Genomic DNA, 19,042 nt, shown 5'->3' with positions numbered 1-19,042 from the left:
AAAGGTTACGCCATGTTATAAACGTATAACAGTGACATTATGTAAACTTCTTTTTTAATTTTTTTCATCCACATAAATTAATTTCGAGTTTGTAAATAATAAAAATTACATTTACACATAAGAAAAAAGTGTTTAAGTGTATAAAATCTATAGCTTTTTCCATAAATAATTTAGATTAAAGGTGAAAAATATCCATAGAGGAAGAGGTAGAAGATGAATACGCCTCCATAACAGTAAAATAAAACTGTGATAAATAATTAATGAGTATTTATCCGTATGATTTTTAAATGAAAGTAAATAAATTAAAATATTTATGTGTATACGCGTTATTGATATTTATATACAAAGGTAATTTTATGCACAAACCTATCTCCTTTACACTCATACTTGGATGAATCGCTGTATTTATTTACTTAAAAAAAACATAATTTTATATAATAATAAAAAAGACACTAAATAAAATAATAAAATATCTGAATATAAATACAGAAAAATAAAGTTTAGGAAGTAAAGAATTGACAAGGAGCTATCAAACACTAGACATTCCTCGTTTATCTAAAGCAATGTCCACAAACTCGATCGTGTTAATTATTTTAATTAATTAATTAATTAGTAATTCAATTTTTACTAATTAATCTGCCTGAGAGGGATAAACGCCGTTAAGAATTCTCGATCATTATCTTACATATGGATAATATAACGTCATTAATTAATATTTCGTCACCTTGCACGAGATTCTATTTTTGTTTTAACAAACACATAAATTACGTCTATCAGATGGTTGAAGAGGTTCTCATATGTATCATCTTCTTGGTATTGGGCAAACTGAGACACTTTAATATCATTTGGCACATACCCAATTCTAGATTGGCGTCAAACCGACTCTTCTACTGTTTATTTTCAGCACATATATAAAGTATTAGGAATCGTTAAAATTTAGTAGAAGCCACTTTAAATCGACAGCAAGACCGAGAAATTAATTTAATCCTTGTTGTTTTGATGTGCAATTCCTAACAATGGATTCTTTCGTTAATAGAACGACACTACCACAGATTTTCTCGTCATCATCATCTGTAAAGAAACTAACGTCACAGTATAAAGTTGGTGCAACTTAAAAGACGTCATAGAAAAGAAGTAATCTAATTCGTTCCTCGTCATCTAAGGCAGAAGCAATAAAACTCTGTCGATACTCGAGACACTATTCACAGACTTTCTATAGTGAGATTGAAGCAAAGGTTTCGCCCATTTTTTTTACACATAAAAATCGTTAATTCATTTAAAATATCTCTTTGTAAAATCTCAATTGAATTGTTAGAAACTAATTTAAATACGTAAAAGTTTTAAGTTGTAAAATAAATGATTTTGTACCTGTTCATTTTCGAAATTGTCTTCTGTGAATGCCTTTCACATCCTTATCGATAAATTTAATATGTTTTCTTTTTTTCTTATTGCCCCCTGTGTGAAAGAGTAAAATACTGTCTTTACAGTAATAAGAGCATTGATCATCCACAATGACAACGTATAACTACTTACTTACATGATTTTACAACTATCATATTTTCTGAACTGATTGTTTGACTATTTGATATATGTTCAAACTAAGATCTTGTCCCTGAAGTATACACTACATTTTTTTAACTTGTCACTTTATAGAATCACGTTTTTAGATTTCATATAAAGTACCTAGCATTGTCTTCTACCAGATTTCAAATTCTTATAAAGGAAGTAACGCTACTTCTTTATATATATATATATAATATATTTCTTTATTTTTTTTTACTTCTGATATTGAACAGCTTTACTGTCTTTAAAGTACTTTTGAGACTATTCGTCTAGGAGAAAACAGAACCTTTTCTAATGTTTCTTTTGTGATATGTTTCTTGCATTCATGAGATAAACTAGGAGATGGAAAAGCTATTACATTACCGAAAACGAGACTTGAAAATATAGAAGGAATTTTATCTATGAATAGCTCCACTTTAACGAAAAAGAGAGAGACTTTTTCTACTTTAAATCTTTCTTACTTTATTAATATTATAATTATTTATTTTTCTTTAGGAAAATTTAATTTTAGTTCCTTAATATCCTTAAGTATGATAACCGACTGAACTCATGTGTTTTGCTTGACACGTAACATCGATCTCACACCCTATTTCACGGTATCTTATTGGAAACGATGAGAAATCTTGGTTTATCGATAACTAAAAGTAAATTTATTTTTACTTAAAGGAAACTCTTTTAATTCACTCAGCGATTGGAAGAGGGTATTAAGTTTTCTGCGTGAATAAGGGAACATTATGCGTTCGCTTCATGAACCACGAATCATTCATGGATAAAACCTTTTTCGAAAGAGTTTTTAGCACGTATGGACACGCCAGTGAATTTCACTGCATCAGCTACTTAACTTAACTTCTAATCTTTTTTCTCCTCCTCCTCCTCCTCCTCCTCCTCCTCTCCTTCTCCTAGTTTATATCTTAGTTACGTTATGCTTGATATACGACAAAAAATGTGATTATACATATCAAAATTCATTATCGATATAAAATTCAATTCAGAAAGCTTAACGTTGTTTTATAATTTTCCTGATGAATTTATTACTTTTGACTCATCAGATTTGTTAACTATTCGTTGGAATAAATAATATTTAATTACTTTTAAACGGTTTAGATTGAAAAATTTCACCTCTTCACCTTCATCTTCTCGATATTAACATAAGAGAAACGTGAAGTGATAGAAATTTTCATTTACATTTCACTTATATTAATTAATTTATCACATATATACACTTATCATTTACATTATCAAAGATATAATAACGAAAATAAATAAAGATTTTCATTCTTATTACCAGGAACGTAGAGAGGTGCCAGAAGAGCCATTTGGCTCGAGATCTAGACACAGAAGAGCCCCAAAGTTTAGTGTTTTATAGAAAAAAAACACGTTAGAAAAGTGATATAAATTAAAGTTTCTTTTGATAAGTGATGTTTTTATTTGTTTTATTCATATATTTTTTATGGATTTGAAAGTTGAGTCAAGCCACTCACTGTTTTACTTTCCTCAATCTCTGGGGTTACGTATTATAATCTAGCCAATTTTCGGTGATATTGGCTAAATTTTATCAAGCAAATCTTTTTAATTTGGTTAACTTTCTTACTTATAGGTACAGGAATTCTCTACATAAAAACTGAGAATCGATAAACTGCAACATTTAATTACGATGCCTGTCTGTCCACAGACAACTGAACAAACTCTCTATTTAATTTATTAAATTATCTATCTTTCCACAACTCTTGATAATATTAAACTTTAAAAAAATAATAACGTAACAGAAAAACACATTTAAAGCAAGATTACAATAATAAGAAATAAAGCAATTGTATCGTCACTCTTATGCTCTTTATTAATTTATATGTAAGAATTTTAAAATAAAATTAATGTAAACACACACGCAAACAGTCAAACCTCGATATAGCAAGCCCTCTAAATAGTGCTACTCGCGTAAATCGTCAATTAATATGTATAAAACCGTGTGAGTCACTAAATACACGATTTTTTTTATTGGCAAACAACCAACTCATTTGAATTTTAAAATCGAATTCGTATAGATCTAGCTACTGTACACAATTTAAAATACTTCGGTATAGCGCTACACTCGATTTAGTGCTAATTTTAGAGGCAAAAAAATAATAATAAAATGGTCGTGCCAAATCAAACTTACGTTTCCATTTTCATTAATATTATTTTTGTAGATTATCTTTTATAATTATTTTTAAAATGAAAGCTAAAAAGCACGAAAGAACAACAGAAACACGTAAAAAAATAATAATGTTTTTGTCAAAAAACATTTAAATTCCATCAACATTACTTCAAAGATATTAAACTTGCAGTTTAGAAATTTGGAAAAAAATAATAATAATAATCAAAAATTTAATTTTACTAGAAGAGAATTTTAAATTCCAAGTAAGCAATATCAATACCAATTTTATAAGTTAATAAAAAAAAAAAATATATTATATATTATCATCATTCAGAGTGGTATTTAGAATTTCCCTCTCGAGTTAATATCTTTATTACCTTATTATAAGCATAATTAAGATGAAAGGAGTGAAATATTCAAGATTAATTTCAAATAAAAATGTGAAAATTTTCACGAGTTTTTCTAGAAATATTTCTGAAAATATTTAAAAATTTATATTCGACTTGCAATTATTATTAACTTTCTTATGTATACGTATATACATAAGCATGGTGTGTGTGTGTGTGTCTGTGTGTAGAAGAGGGGAGAGAAGTTCTTGTCAAATAATCCAAGCACGAAGCTGTCAGTATTGCTGAATTAAAAGAAGTCAGAAGATACAGATGACACATCACGTTCTGTAAAGACTTAAAAAATTTCTTTCTCTAATCGATCGTAGCAAAGGAGCCAAGTTCATACGAAACGAGCGAAATGGAATCTTTACGTCCTAATAAGATTAGACTGTTTACGATCTCTCTAGGTACTTAACGTGCAAATTAGACTGGTCCGGTCTCTAGTTTATGTTTCTGGTCGTGACATGACATCTATATGATCACATAAACAGTAGAACAGCACTTCAATATTCCGTCTTGTATTAATACCTTGTTGTTTTACATCCGCTACCATCATTGACGATATACTCGCCTTAAATTAAATTATTCTGACTTTCTCAACTTATCACTCTTTTTTTTTTATTCTCCTTATTATATATCTCGTCGAAGCATTCGACTACTATAAAATGAGGTGCGAGGTGTTAATTTTTGAATAATTTTAGACCGTTTTGCGGCTTGATTAAAGCGCTAACCGTGTATAACGCGCATCAATAACTCGGCATAAAATGTCGAAATTCGGAGATAAATTTTAACTTTATTGATAAAAGAAAAATAAAAACAAGTTAGAAAAATATCCTCCTTCTTATTACAGTTGACATTAAATCCTTTAATAATTCAAGTGAGTCAACCAAGAGCGTGTAACGGCCATGTTTATTTAATGGACTTCCTTCAATAGTGAGGTTAAAATTAACACAAAAGTTAACTTTGAGGCTGATGCTCGAGTAAAATCCCTTTAGGCAAAGAATGAAAACATTAAATGGATTTTCCATTGACGGAAAACGTGAAAGCAAAATGACTTAAACAAAGCAAATAAATAAAAGCAATACTTCAAACGAATAATAATATATAGTTTATGTATATATATATTTAATATTTAAATTCAGTTATTTTCTCGGTGAGTTTTCGTAATTAGTTAAGGTACGTTGATACAGATTGGATGAGTGTTTAGATAGAGGAAATGGCGTATAGCATCAGTACCCTAAGGCAATGGTACATTCTGCTTCGATAGTGTAAGTAATAGGTCTTCGGAGAGAGTTCAGTTGCACACTATTGAGGTAATGGCACATTATCTGTTGCCAGTGAATGCCATTATATCAAAAATATTCAAATTTAAAACACTATATTTTATTTTACATCCATCTATATCGTTGTTCTTATAACAATTTTACATTTAAAAAAAGAAAAATGCACGTCCTCCTATACAACTAAGGCGGTAATTAACGATAAATCTTCGAAGGGAGTAAAATTGACTGAATATATTTTCAATTATAATGCAATTAAAAGTTTTAAAACGTTAATGAAAACTATAATTTTACGGCAACGTAAACTTTGTAGTTACGAAAAAGTTGAAAGTTGGCATTATTTAATTTCCAACAACACGCTTATTAATCCTGATTAACACAAAGTTGACAGGTTTCAAGTAAAACAGCATCCTTATCTTTATCACCTAATGAATGCTGAAAATTCTTAGTAAACCACGCTGAAAATCGACCATGTTACGATATCACGCGTGGCTCTAATCTTCGTCAATTAATGTCCAAGTTATTTAACCTTACTTGGGTTTAAAATGAATCGTAGGATAAAGTATTAATCAGTGACCCATACAGATAAATGGCTGAAGATAGAAATTACAACAACTTGTAACAAATGGTGTATATTCGCAAGTCTTTGTTTGCATCACTCATAAGATAACGAATGAACGGTAAATATGGTTAATGTCGTAACTTGTCACTTTGCCAGGAATAACATGTTTAAAATTTATACTCAAAGATAATTTATAATTTACTTTATAATCTAAATAAAATTCTCTCCAGGTATTTTATTTTATTATAAAGCCTATACATAATTTACTACTTAAAATTTACTGTATAAATTTTCCATTTTAAATAATTCATCCGGACGATTTTTATCCTCATCCTCTTTTGGAAAAGATGAATAATTATTGCTTTATTCGACTGTTTAAGTGTCTTTACAATCGATTTCTTCAGCGATAAATATTTACCGGTATTTATAATTAAAAATTAATTATTTTATATATAAACTGTTAAGAAGATAATAATATTAATTTTTAAAAAACCCAAGTTAAATCTCACATTTTAAAGTTCTCCATTGATGCGTGCGATATTTTCTGTTTGAAGAATGAACTATTGAACAAATAGGAAAAAATAATAAATAAAATAAAATAAAATAATAATAAAAAAAGTTTTAATGTATGTTGAGGAAAATCATTGAAGTTTGCCGAACAATAATATAAAACGAAAAATATTTTTAAATTGTAAGACGTTGAAAAATTCTTCTATAAAAGGAGTAAAGTAATATTTATTTATAGAAAATGCTTTATAATTTTATTGGGCTACAATTTGAAAAAAAAGAGTGTATACCTATAAATTCCCATCGTCGTCCGTTTTCATGTCTGTCTGTCCTTCCTTAATCTCGAGAATGGAGTTAGATATATAAAAACTGAAACTAGATATAGAAAGCGTGGGGACGGTAGACTAAAATTAACTATATATAAACTCCCAGTTTGTACCAGAAGTCACGTAATTTCAAGTCAAAAATTTCCCTTCCGAACGGCGTTAGATTGGTATGACTTGTTAACAGAGTCAGTGTAATGTACAGAAGTAAGACACTACTAAAATTGTGGCATTATGGCGATATTATTATTTATATAATTAAATAAATATATATATATATTTTTTAGGCTTTGATTAATCTATTTTCTTCATCAAAGCGACATTGAGCAGAGCTGATTATTTCTCTTGACAACATCCGATTCTTAACAAGCTTTCTGTTTGTTTTCTAAATTAAGACATTTTTATTCAAATTGGTTTTAGAAATCAAATAAAAAAAATCTATATATTTTTTTTGTTTCAGATGCGTGATTATATCCAAGAGTTTTTTAAAATTCATTATGAAAGAAAATCTTATTATTTTTTTTATCATTTTCCCTTGAGAAATCGATACAAAACTTTAGTATAAAATCGAGTAGAAATTGTCATTTATGTTGATGTTTATATATAAATCTACAATAATTATGGAAAGTATTTTTATTTGAAATGGTAATTTAGTTTTTAAAATTCTTCATTCTTTACTTTATATATAATATTATAAATATGATTTTTATTGATGTTTTTAAGTAGACTTGAGTGTATCGTTGGATTCAAGGTCTATGGTTTCTGAGATTGTCTTTCTCTATGGTCCATCAACGAGCAGAAGAAAACGAAGGAGATCTGAGAGACAATTTGTGGAGTATATCAGTGAAATTCTAACTTGTAACTACCGATAAATTACATTGTAAACAGTGATACAATTGACTCTGGGCAGACAGAGCAATGGAGAAAGTCTTTCACAAAAATCATCCTAAATTGACTATTCATACGTGCAATTTATTATATTTTATTCCCAAATCTTCAGGAGATTTCTCTTCTTTCGTACATATAAACATGTACGCACATTGTATTGTGTGTAATATGTTTTTTAAGATATATTTGTTGGTCGACTGTATTGCTATATCGCCTATAATTATTGGATATATTGAGTATTGTACTGTATTGTACATAGTGATAAATTCTCTACGTTCATCAGATTCTGCATTGTGTTTGATTTGTATGCTGTATTTATTGAACTTTCATGTTGTATATTATGTAAGCTTAGAAAATAACACATACATATATACAATCTTCGTGTATGTGTTTGTATTACATAGTGTGTGTGTTTACGTGATTATGGTTACATATATCACATGCATGTTGTGTTTTATACATAATATGAAACGTTTGTTTTATATTATCAGTAAAATTTACATGTTTTATAACACTTAAAAAATAATATTATCACTTTCAAATTTGATATCAGGCACATTAAATATTTAAAATATCATATTAAATATAATAAACAATATTACAGCTTTAAAATCATTTGAAGTATAATTGCATGAGAATTATTATCATTTTAAAAAATTTTATAATATCTATATTCAAAAATGTACACGTTTCATCTTAATATAAACAATTGATTTATTAACAATACTTATAATTTCATAAATTATTATTATATAGATAAACATATTAAATATTATTAAATTATTTTTACAATGTTTTGATTAATATATTTGAAATTAAATTAAAATATAAATTAATTATATCTTTTTTAATTTAACAGATATGGAAAGACTTAAGAAGTAACACTGTAAAAGAACGATAGAGATATAAGAGAAATTATATTTTAAAATATTTCTGATATAAAATATATAAATTTTGAATTATTTTATGAAAGAAAAACTATTTAAAAAATTGTTTTTAGAGAAGAAAAACATGTAAGAAAGAAGAAAAACCGCAGATTATATGGTTTCAAAGTGGAGCAATGAACAGGATAATAAAATTAGTTCGTGGAAAACTAGAAGCTGGAGACTATAATTGGGAATGAAATGGTTTAATTTTATTGGTTATAAAAATTAAAATAAATAATAATAAAAAAATAGACATATTTAAAAGTAGGAAACAACAAAACAAAAAATACAAGAACTTATATTGTTGTGGCGCCATCTTTGAATCATTTACTTTACTATTAATTTGCAATTAAATATTTAGACACAGAATTTATTAATACGTAAGCGACGATTAGATTTATAAATTACATAAATTAAATTTAGTAATTTAGATGAGAAATTCTTGTCGTAAAATCTATTAAACATTCTATTTTAAAACGCTTTTTAAATATTTGAAAGATAAAGCTGATGAGGAATTATTAATGATGCGCTAGAGTTTAAGTTTGATCAGATAAGGAAAAGTCTTGGTGAATGTTCGATTGTTTCGTGAAACAACTTTCTTAGTTTGAAACTTAGTGAAAAAGCAAAAGTGATTCTTTTCTCTCTTGTCATTGATTTGACAAGAAGTCAACGAACTGATTGCGATAAATTGAAAAGATGGAAGACACACATGCTCTATGTCTCTTTTTGTTTACGAGACAAAATCCAGATACTAGATGGAGAAAAAAATCGATTTTATACGTTTATTATGATATATTCTTAATATAAAATATCATAAATAATACATTTTTTACATATTTCTTACAATATGTACTGTACATACTCCAAGATGGTCGAACAATTACAAGATTTCCTTTCTCGATACACTACAAAGTGCCAGAAATTGATAGAAGACAGTATAAAGTTAATTCTCATAAATGAAATTGATAGTATATGCAGAATATATTATATATTCTTAATATAAAATATCATAAATAATACATTTTTACATATTTCTTTTAATGTGTACGTATTCCAAGATGGTCTGGACGGCCTTTTCTTGATACAGTACAAAGTGCCAGGAATTGATAGAAGACGGTATAAAGTTAATTCTTATAAAGGGGGATTGCTAGTCCAGAGTGCAGATATGCAGCCGTTTCGTTGCTGCAATATACTGATCCGTGTATCCACTTGATCATACAACGAATCGACAGTATACCCGCAGCCCGGATCAGCACTTGATTGCAGTGAAGAGAAGACCAACGATACGATACTCCTTCGGTAAATAAATAAAGAAAACTTCTCGATTATCCGTGTGTTGAATTTGCATAATTTAAATATCTTATAAAGCTATATTTTACGCAATAAATTTGTACCGGATGACTCAACTTTTTTTTTCCTTCCATTTTTTTCCCTGTTTCTACCGGATGTTTGCACTTGCATGTTGACATTAACACATGATTCAGAAAAAAGTAAATATTGTGCTAACCGGTTTAACTTCTACAATAGGAATATTGTTTTTTTTTCCTCCTTATTTTTTTCTCCTATGTGTGCATTCAATTCTGCAATGAACTCGTTGATTAGAAGTGCCATTTTGATCGGATTATCTTTCAATAGTTAGCTATTACTCTTCCTTAAAAAAATGGCAACTTACAAAATATTATCCGTAAATTATTTATTACATTAAAAAGACAAAGAAGAAGAAGGGGGAAGGAATAAAAAAAAAAGGAAAAAGAGGAGTAAGTTACACGAAGCAACCAACATTTTTCTAAATATAATCAAACAGGATTTGCATTTTAATTTTCGCATTAATTCTTCTGTTCTTAAACTAAATAATAAATTAGAATGTTAAAAATACATTTAATATATATTAATGTCACACAGTAAATTTTTAAACAATTTATTTACATTAAAAAACACGTTAAAAAAATTAATTTATAAGCGAACTCTTTAAACATTGCATTAATTTATAAAGCTTATAAACATTTTATTACTAAAAAAAATTAATTTAATTTATTAATAATGTAAAATATATAAAACAAAATTGTATTATATTAATAATTTTAAGTATAAAATTTATTCAAATATAATGGATTTATATGTTTTAATAAAGTTATATATATATACTTTACTGGCTTATAATAGGAAATTTATTATTAATAATACAGTAAAAAATATTTTATCAATAATAAATGAGTATAGTAAATACTTTTCTATATTTTTATTTATTAATTTTTGAGTAGACAAATTACAAAATCCATATTTTTGTATAGTCCATTTACACTTTTGTTTGCAATTTACTTTAAATCCCCTTTAACTATATTAACTAATGAATGAACATCAGACTTTTAACAGTCCAGAATGGATATTAAGATTAAATGAACTCGGTTATTTATCATTTTAATGATTATTGCATATAAGATGCATCATTAATCTGTTCAAGAGATAACAATGTTATTCACACATTTATGTAAAACACATTCATCATGATAATTGAATATATCTTTTAAATTCGTAAATATTTATTTATAAATATTCTTATAAGACGTTATATAAATCATATTTAAAAGAATCTTTTAATATATAATTGTGTTAAATATTTTATTTATCTTTTACCGCGTAACAATACATAGAAAACATAGAAAAGGACCTTTCAATCGAATTTTTACATTAAAAAATAATAACAAACGAAGTTATTTTGTCATTTTTTAATGTAAAAATTTGATTGAAAGGTCCTTTTCTATGTTTACAGAAGTGAAATTTGGTCGTTGGGGGGTGTATTCACTGCCTGATTATACGCATTTATGACAATTTTTAACGACAAAAACAGAAATAATACGCGAAATAATGCAATTAAATTAGGAATATATATCAAATTTTAATGATATTAATTTTAAAAAAATCAATAAAAACAATAAAAATCTCCATTAATTAAGGAGAAGAACAAATAGAGAAGGTAGACGAAATATTTTCGAAGATATAAATGAATTAATTAACATAATTATGTGTTAAAAGAAAGAAAAGTAAAATTATCGTCTTTCATTTTTACTTTTAACTTATTACTTAAACAGAATATTTCACGAAAGGGGATGAAGAAAATTGATTAAAAATATCAAGGAGGGAGGAGGAGGAGGAGAATTTTCTGTTAGAGATATTATTTAATTAACGCCATTTAATTAACCTGCATGCTTAAAAGTGAACTTTCAAACCCATAGCTAAAATCGACTCATAGAAATCTCGATAGTACGATCGATAAACAATTCAGTAAATGTTGAGGATGTTATTAAAATCAATAACGATGGTATTATCTTCAAACGAGATGGATGAAAGCAAAGAAAATAACCCTTGTTGACGCTTTATACCCATTGATAAAATGTCAGATTTTACTTAAATAATAAGATTAAAATTTACAATTTATTAATTATAAACGGCAATAAATTAACCCATTTTAATAACGTCCTTTTAAAAATTCCACCATTAAAAATTCCGATAAACCTATAAAATAAAATTAAATAATATCTAAACTTTAAAATATAATTGATCACGTTTTTAAACGTTTTTAAAGTAAAAAAAAAACAATTAAATTTTAATTTTTTACACATTTTTATACACATTTCAAGCTTATTTTGTGGTGAATTGTATAGAGAAATTGAAACGGTTGACTGAGTAATTTACTGTAAATATCGAAAGAAATTCACTTATTAACGATATAAACTCTCATTAATTTTAAGAATATAAGCCGGATAATTAAAGAAAAAAAAACATTAGGAAAGATTTATATATATATATATATAACCTGTGATCAGTATCGAGTGTAAGGAAACTGAATTCGTGTACAGAATAATCATCCACATTATGTTTACAATGATAAATTGCTATGAATCACAATACAATTTACTCATGTAATGAAGGTGGTAATCATAACCTCATCTAATTATTCTCTCGGTTTTTCTTCCTGCGTTAAGTTTCCAATCAGTTGATTAAGAAAATGTCGATTAACCTGATTAAGTGGTACCCGATAATTAGCTTGAGTTTTGTGTACATTAAATTATACATTTGTTTTCTCAGTCAAATTCATTTAACAGACGTCGTTCGATACTACAATTTTTATTTATTTTTTTTCTCAAATTTTCTTTTTAAATTTAAAAAAAATATATATATAAATAATCTTTTCGAGTCTCCTGATTGAAGGGCATCTTAAAACAGACAGTAATTAGACATTCGTTTAATTAATTTTTAAATATGGGATTTTCTGTTTGAGATATTTAAATACAACAATGAATTCGATTAGAATAAAATTAATTTAATTATTAATTAAATTTCTCTAATTTATTAATTACTATTTATAGTTTTAAATGATTTAAAAGGTTTCTATTTATTGGAGTATCAACGTCTTTTTAGTGTCCTTTGTTTACAGTTTCGACTGTACACGTTTTTCTACGGAAGATGCTCCGTAAAACAGTTTGAAAATTAAGTTTTTTTTAAATTAAAATATTAAATTTTCTTCATAAAAACTCTAGAAAAAGAAATTAAAGATTTATAAGTATATTTAAAGTTTATTATTATTATTTATTTTTAAAAAATTTTATAAGAATTACATTATTTTTATGATATCTACAACACCATTAAGCGATAATGATATCTTGTGACATATTATTTTCTTTCTAAAAATGAAGCTAAGAAGGAGGAGGAGGAGGAGGAGGAGGAAGAAGAAGAAGGAAGAGGGAGGGGAAAAAAAATACATTTAGGACATTTGACGAAATATATTATGGAAGAATTATCCATCCGGTAATGAAACACTGCCTTTTCTATTCTCTAATGTGTGATTAGACTTTGAACGAAATCTATCCCAATGATTACTTTTGAAGTAACTGAAGTGAAGAAGTATCAACTTCTAGTTTCTCGAAGGAATTTCCTTCAGAGCGAGAAGTGAGATAACTTTGAAGCATCTTGTCACATCTCATTGGCCATTGCCAGTCACCTCTGCCACATGCTTCATCAAATAACTATGCTGCAATACTAGACACAAATTAACATTGTCTCCTTTTTTTCCTTATTTCTTTCTGTTATAATCATCGATATCGATCCATCAAAAATCGAGAAAAAAAAATTTCTTTAAAAGTTTATAATTTTTAAGTAATTCGAAGTGTAATGAGTTGACAAATTGTTTCTGTATGAAGAATCTAGTAAGAACTCCCACAGAAATATTCGATTTTAGTTCCTGAAGTTTATTTAAAATATTCGTAAGATCACAAAGTGATTTATCAACTTTTAAGAATTGAATTTTCTAAAAATACAGATTAGTTTCCTTTTTTTATTCTATTTTATTATTATTTTTCAATAGAAAATTGAACTAGTTTCGAGCATCCATCAATTGAATTCTAACAAATATCAACTAGTTTCTGCAACAGAATTTACATTTCTTTTTCTACGTTTTCCACCATTTTATTAATAAAATTTAGAGCATATATAAATTTTCTATAATTTTAAAAATGTTTAAATAATATCTTCGCAAATACAATTTAAAAATTTAATGAATTTCAGAAGAATAAATCCATTCTACATTTCCATACTTTAACTAATGAATTCATACTGTAACTAGCAATCTTCATCAAAGATTTATTCACCTCGCTTATAATCTCCAAATGCGTGTACATGCCAATTATCTTTAACGTAATCTGTATATTTATGTTTAATTTATTTGCCTTTCTTAATATATATTTTCACTTTTGTTTTGATGTATGCCTCGTTAATTAAACTTAACTTTTTTTATTTTTTACTTTTGTTTATTTCTTTCATTATCTGTTTCAATGGGGGGTGGGAGGTTTGCTTAATTGATAAACACTTCAAAAATACATAAAATTTTCTGGACAATAATTACAAATTTTAAAGGAATAATATTTTATGAATGTAACTTGGAAATTCGCATTAAGTTATATCAAAATATATGCCGTATTTAATAAAAGAAAACAAAGAATAACAGGAGAATCAAATAAAAAAAAAAGAAGCATTTTTCTACTCCAGCAAATACGAATTTTGATCTTATAAAAATTTGTACCGTTTCTAAATCATCTTCTATGAATATATAATAATAAGATTTTTTTTTATAGGAATATTCCTCTAAAGTAATTGTTTTGCAGCTGGGATTCTAGTTATATAGAAAATAAATCGAAAAAATTCGTATTTGCATAAGAGTATCAGCCTGAACTAAATAGATTTTTATGCATAAAATATATATTTTTCTTCCTAAATATATTATACATAAAATATTTAATAACTTGGAGGATATTCAACTGGTAAAAATAGTAGAAATAAACAATAAGTTTTTTTTTTCTTTTAAAAGAAAGATTATAAATTAAGTTAGCATCTTAATATTATTGTTATATCAAATATTCTAATTATAAAAATTAAATAAGCAATAAAATTATTATTATAATTAAAAGATTAATAATGTAATAAAATCTTTAATTACTTGTAACAAATCGATGTTAATGTAACGTAATAATTGTATCATTAATAGCTTATACACACACACACACACACACACACACATATATATATATTACATAATTAAATAAATAATATTATTTACAATTATGTACTTAAGTTATTATAAATGATTGTCCAAATTATTACATAATGCAATACAATACATTAATGATATCAATCAATTTTAATGATATCAATTGAATTTTCTCTGCAGGAATGTTAGGTATTATCCATAAAGAATGTACTTTACAGCAATTTTCTTATAAAAAATTTAATTTATTTATTAAAATTTATTATCTTGTAGTGACTTAAAAGTCATAAACTCAATTTTATATAACTTAGTCAATGATATTACTTATGAGGGATGCTTTATCATGATGCATTCTCTAAGTTATCAAGCTAAGATTTACACTAATATACTAACAGAATGTACATAAAATTAATATTTCTACACGTATAAACAATGGAAATAAGCCTATATACATATTAAAAAACAAAAGTTATATATAAATTCCTCCTAGATTATAATGAGATGAAGGATGCGAATGATGCGGTAGAGAGGTATATGATTATTATTAAAACGCTTTCTACAATAATACCTTTACAAAATATTGAATTTCTTTATTACAATTAAAAGAAAATCATTAAATTATTATTATTTTACAATTATACATTCAATTTTACATAACTTAATGGTATTACTCGATAGGTGATGGAGCTTAATGTGTCCACAAAACGTACATAAAATCGAATTTAAATAAGTAAATTTAATTTTAAAAAACTCATCTAAATATTTCCTTAGATCATAATGATGCGGAGGATGCAAATGAAGCATTTAAAAATTATATTATTAAAAAAGAAAATAAAGTTATTAAAATATTTAATGGTGAAAAAATTCATCTTAAAAAATAATAAAATAATGTAGAAAAATAATAAATTACTTCAGTGAAGAATTCTGTAATAATAAAAATGAAAAATTCAATAACCATTTATTATGTAAAGCGATACAGTTATTAGAAAAATGAAGGCAGAATTCTTGTTTATTACATTAAAAATTTACACATGATTTATGAAGAAAAATCGAAAAATTAATTAAGAAATAATAAATTTATTTAAAATAAATCTTCTAATTTTTTAAAAAATTAATAAGTTTAAATGTGAAATATATTATTATTATTATTATTATAAAGGATTAAAAAAATACCCCTATACAATTTAATTGATTTTTAACCAAATGAATTATTTATTAAAAAATAAAATTTAATAATATTTAAAATGTTCTCATTTTATGTAAATTTTGTATAAAACTTTCGTGCAATTCTTTAGAATTAATTAAAATTCTTATAATTTTTAAATGATTTCATTTAATTCTATAATATTTTCTAAAATAATGTTAGGTTTAAAAGTATATTTATTTATGTTGTTTAATGTTAAAAATAAAGAAACAATTTATTAATATAAACATTTTTAAAAAGGATATATAAAATGATAAAAATGTTATTTCAAAATCAATTTTTGCTTTTTATAAATAATGTTGTATTTTATTTCATAAATCAATAAAAGTTTACTTGATCTTTAGTTCTTCTTCGATATTAAAAATATATATTAAATATTTTCCTATAATTTTTTTTAATATTCTTTTTTTTATATATCTAAATGCAATTAAATTTAATTAATTTTTTTATAGATAAAATAAATATATATATTTTTTAATTGAAAAAGATTTTTCTAATTAAATATTATAATATTTTGGTAATTTAATAATATATAAAAAAAACACAAGTTTTTTTTGTGTGTTTAATGTTCATTTATAATATTAATTTTAATGATTTTTCTTTGTAAATTTTAAATATTTAACAAGTAAACATTCGATAAATATTCAAGAATGTAAGTTTTTACACTTTCGAATCAAAAAAACAAACACTTTTTTTTTTAATACTCAAAATCAGAGGAAGAAAACAATTTAATGAAGTGTAAGTACGTAAGAAAACACAATTTACTCTTCATTTATATAAAATTAATTATAATTATTATTTTTATATATTTAAAACGTATTTAAACATAGAATTTCTGACTGACGAAACCGAAAAATTTCAATTTAATGACGTGTAAATTGTATTTCTCAGAAGCAAGAAACTGAATTACTGTTTATAGATTACAATGAGGAAAACTTTTCTAACTGAATATCATTCATGGGATATATATATATAACTTTATTATGATTTATTTCCGGATAAATATTGTTAATCCAGGAAATTCGTTAATCTTTGAGGGATTTATAGCCATTAGTCTGGATTAGTCAACAAGGATGAATTACTTGAAATTAATTGACAAGCAAAACGGTCGATAAGAATTTTCAAACAATGTAATCTTTGAATAAAACTACAAAAGACCAGTTTTCCAAAATGTACAGTTTCAAAATTAGTGTAATTTGCTTAATTGCTTTGTGACGTATCACCGTCATCTTAATAAGCATACAGAATTGTCCTTCTATTAATGTACAGTACCAACAATATAATAGTTTATTCCTCAGAGAGAATAAATTGGAAAACTTTTAAAAGTTTTGATTTATGATATAAAAATTCTTATAAATTTATTATTATTATTATTCACAATACTAAACGTATAATATTAAACCGGATGTATACCAGCAGATATACATTACATTATATAATATAATAATAATAATAATAATACGTCTATACAGAATTAATTCTAATTACATTTTGTGTAATAAATGATTAAATTATTTCAGTATTTTATGGAATATAACAATTTTTAACACAGAATTTACTCGTATTAATTGATTTTTTTTAGGTTTTAGGGCGTTGGATATGTGATATTGTTAACAATACCCTTAAATATACTGTCTTAAAATTACAGTAAAGTAAATATAATGATGTAATATTCTATCCAATACAAAATTATTATTTTATTGTTATTATATTTAAGTGTAAGATAGTAAAGTGTAATTTAGATCAGAGAAAATTACCTCTTGTTGCTGCTTTAACAATACTCGGTTATATATTTAGGAATCTATTTGTTTTAATCCAACATCAAGAAAAACTTATGTAAATAGAAAGCAGAGGCGTATCACAAGTAGAAATTTAATTTACTTTTTTTACTGTTATTTTCCCAAGTACGGAATAAAGAAATTACTTACCAAATGGATCGAGCCGTAAACTCCTTTATGCACAGTAAATTAAAGTATAAGACGAAGCTGGATCTACACCTATCTGACGGTGCAGTCAACATGTGTGGGACAAGATTCCCGAACAGAACGAAAAAATAAGTAAATAAATAAATAAATAATAGGGAAAAAACAAGAATAATCACTGCTACTAAGCGATCAATCCACACTCGTACTAATTAGGTTTTTACTCATTCCGTCCAAAATATGTTAGCAATCAGTGGGTCTGTAAACATATGATCATCATTGGAAGATCCGTCGATCTCTTGGGCAACGTCTTGTTCGCCTTCCTTACTGCTCTTCGTCCCAGGCGACGGTCACAGTCCCGTCTACTGCAGTTGCAGGGTGGTTAGGAAGCACTTTGGAGGGACATTGAATGACACTGTCTTGTCAATTGTTACACAAGTTATAATGCCGTAATTAGATTCGTTATCACCTTAGAAATTCTTCATTATTCTTTAAATCGAAACGTCGTGTTAAAAAATAATAATAATAAATAAATAAATTCGTACGAATTAATTCATACTTATTTACGTACTACGTGGCGCCGAGTACTCGAGTTTATTTACTAACGAAATTTAATAATTTCCTATCAAAACAAATAAAATAATTAATTAAAATCGATTCTTCGTATTTCTACTGTGTAGAGCCGAGTATTCGAATGTATTTATTCCATAAAAAATTGATTATTATATATATTTTAATACACATTCTTCTACGTAATAATGAGTATTTGAATGTATTTCTTAACAAAATTGAATAATTTTCGTTTA

General features: G+C 25.7%; 1 protein-coding gene across 1 annotated transcript in view; it reads right to left on the bottom strand.

Annotated features, from left to right (window-relative positions):
- Positions 1-18,558, bottom strand: part of LOC136975555 (leucine-rich repeat-containing protein 24-like) — a 253,269-nt gene extending 234,711 nt beyond the window's left edge. Inside the window, exon 1 of the mRNA XM_067270628.1 lies at positions 18,243-18,558. The gene's annotated coding sequence lies outside the window, so the exon portion shown is untranslated. The remainder of the gene's footprint in view (positions 1-18,242) is intronic.
- Between the last annotated feature and the right edge of the window lie 484 nt (positions 18,559-19,042).

Source organism: Centruroides vittatus, unplaced genomic scaffold (assembly GCF_030686945.1).
Source record: "Centruroides vittatus isolate TY-2023 unplaced genomic scaffold, ASM3068694v2 contig_375, whole genome shotgun sequence".
Lineage (NCBI taxonomy): Eukaryota > Metazoa > Arthropoda > Arachnida > Scorpiones > Buthidae > Centruroides > Centruroides vittatus.
The sequence above is the reverse complement of the archived record's forward strand: the minus strand, read 5'-3'. Positions and strand labels throughout refer to the sequence as shown.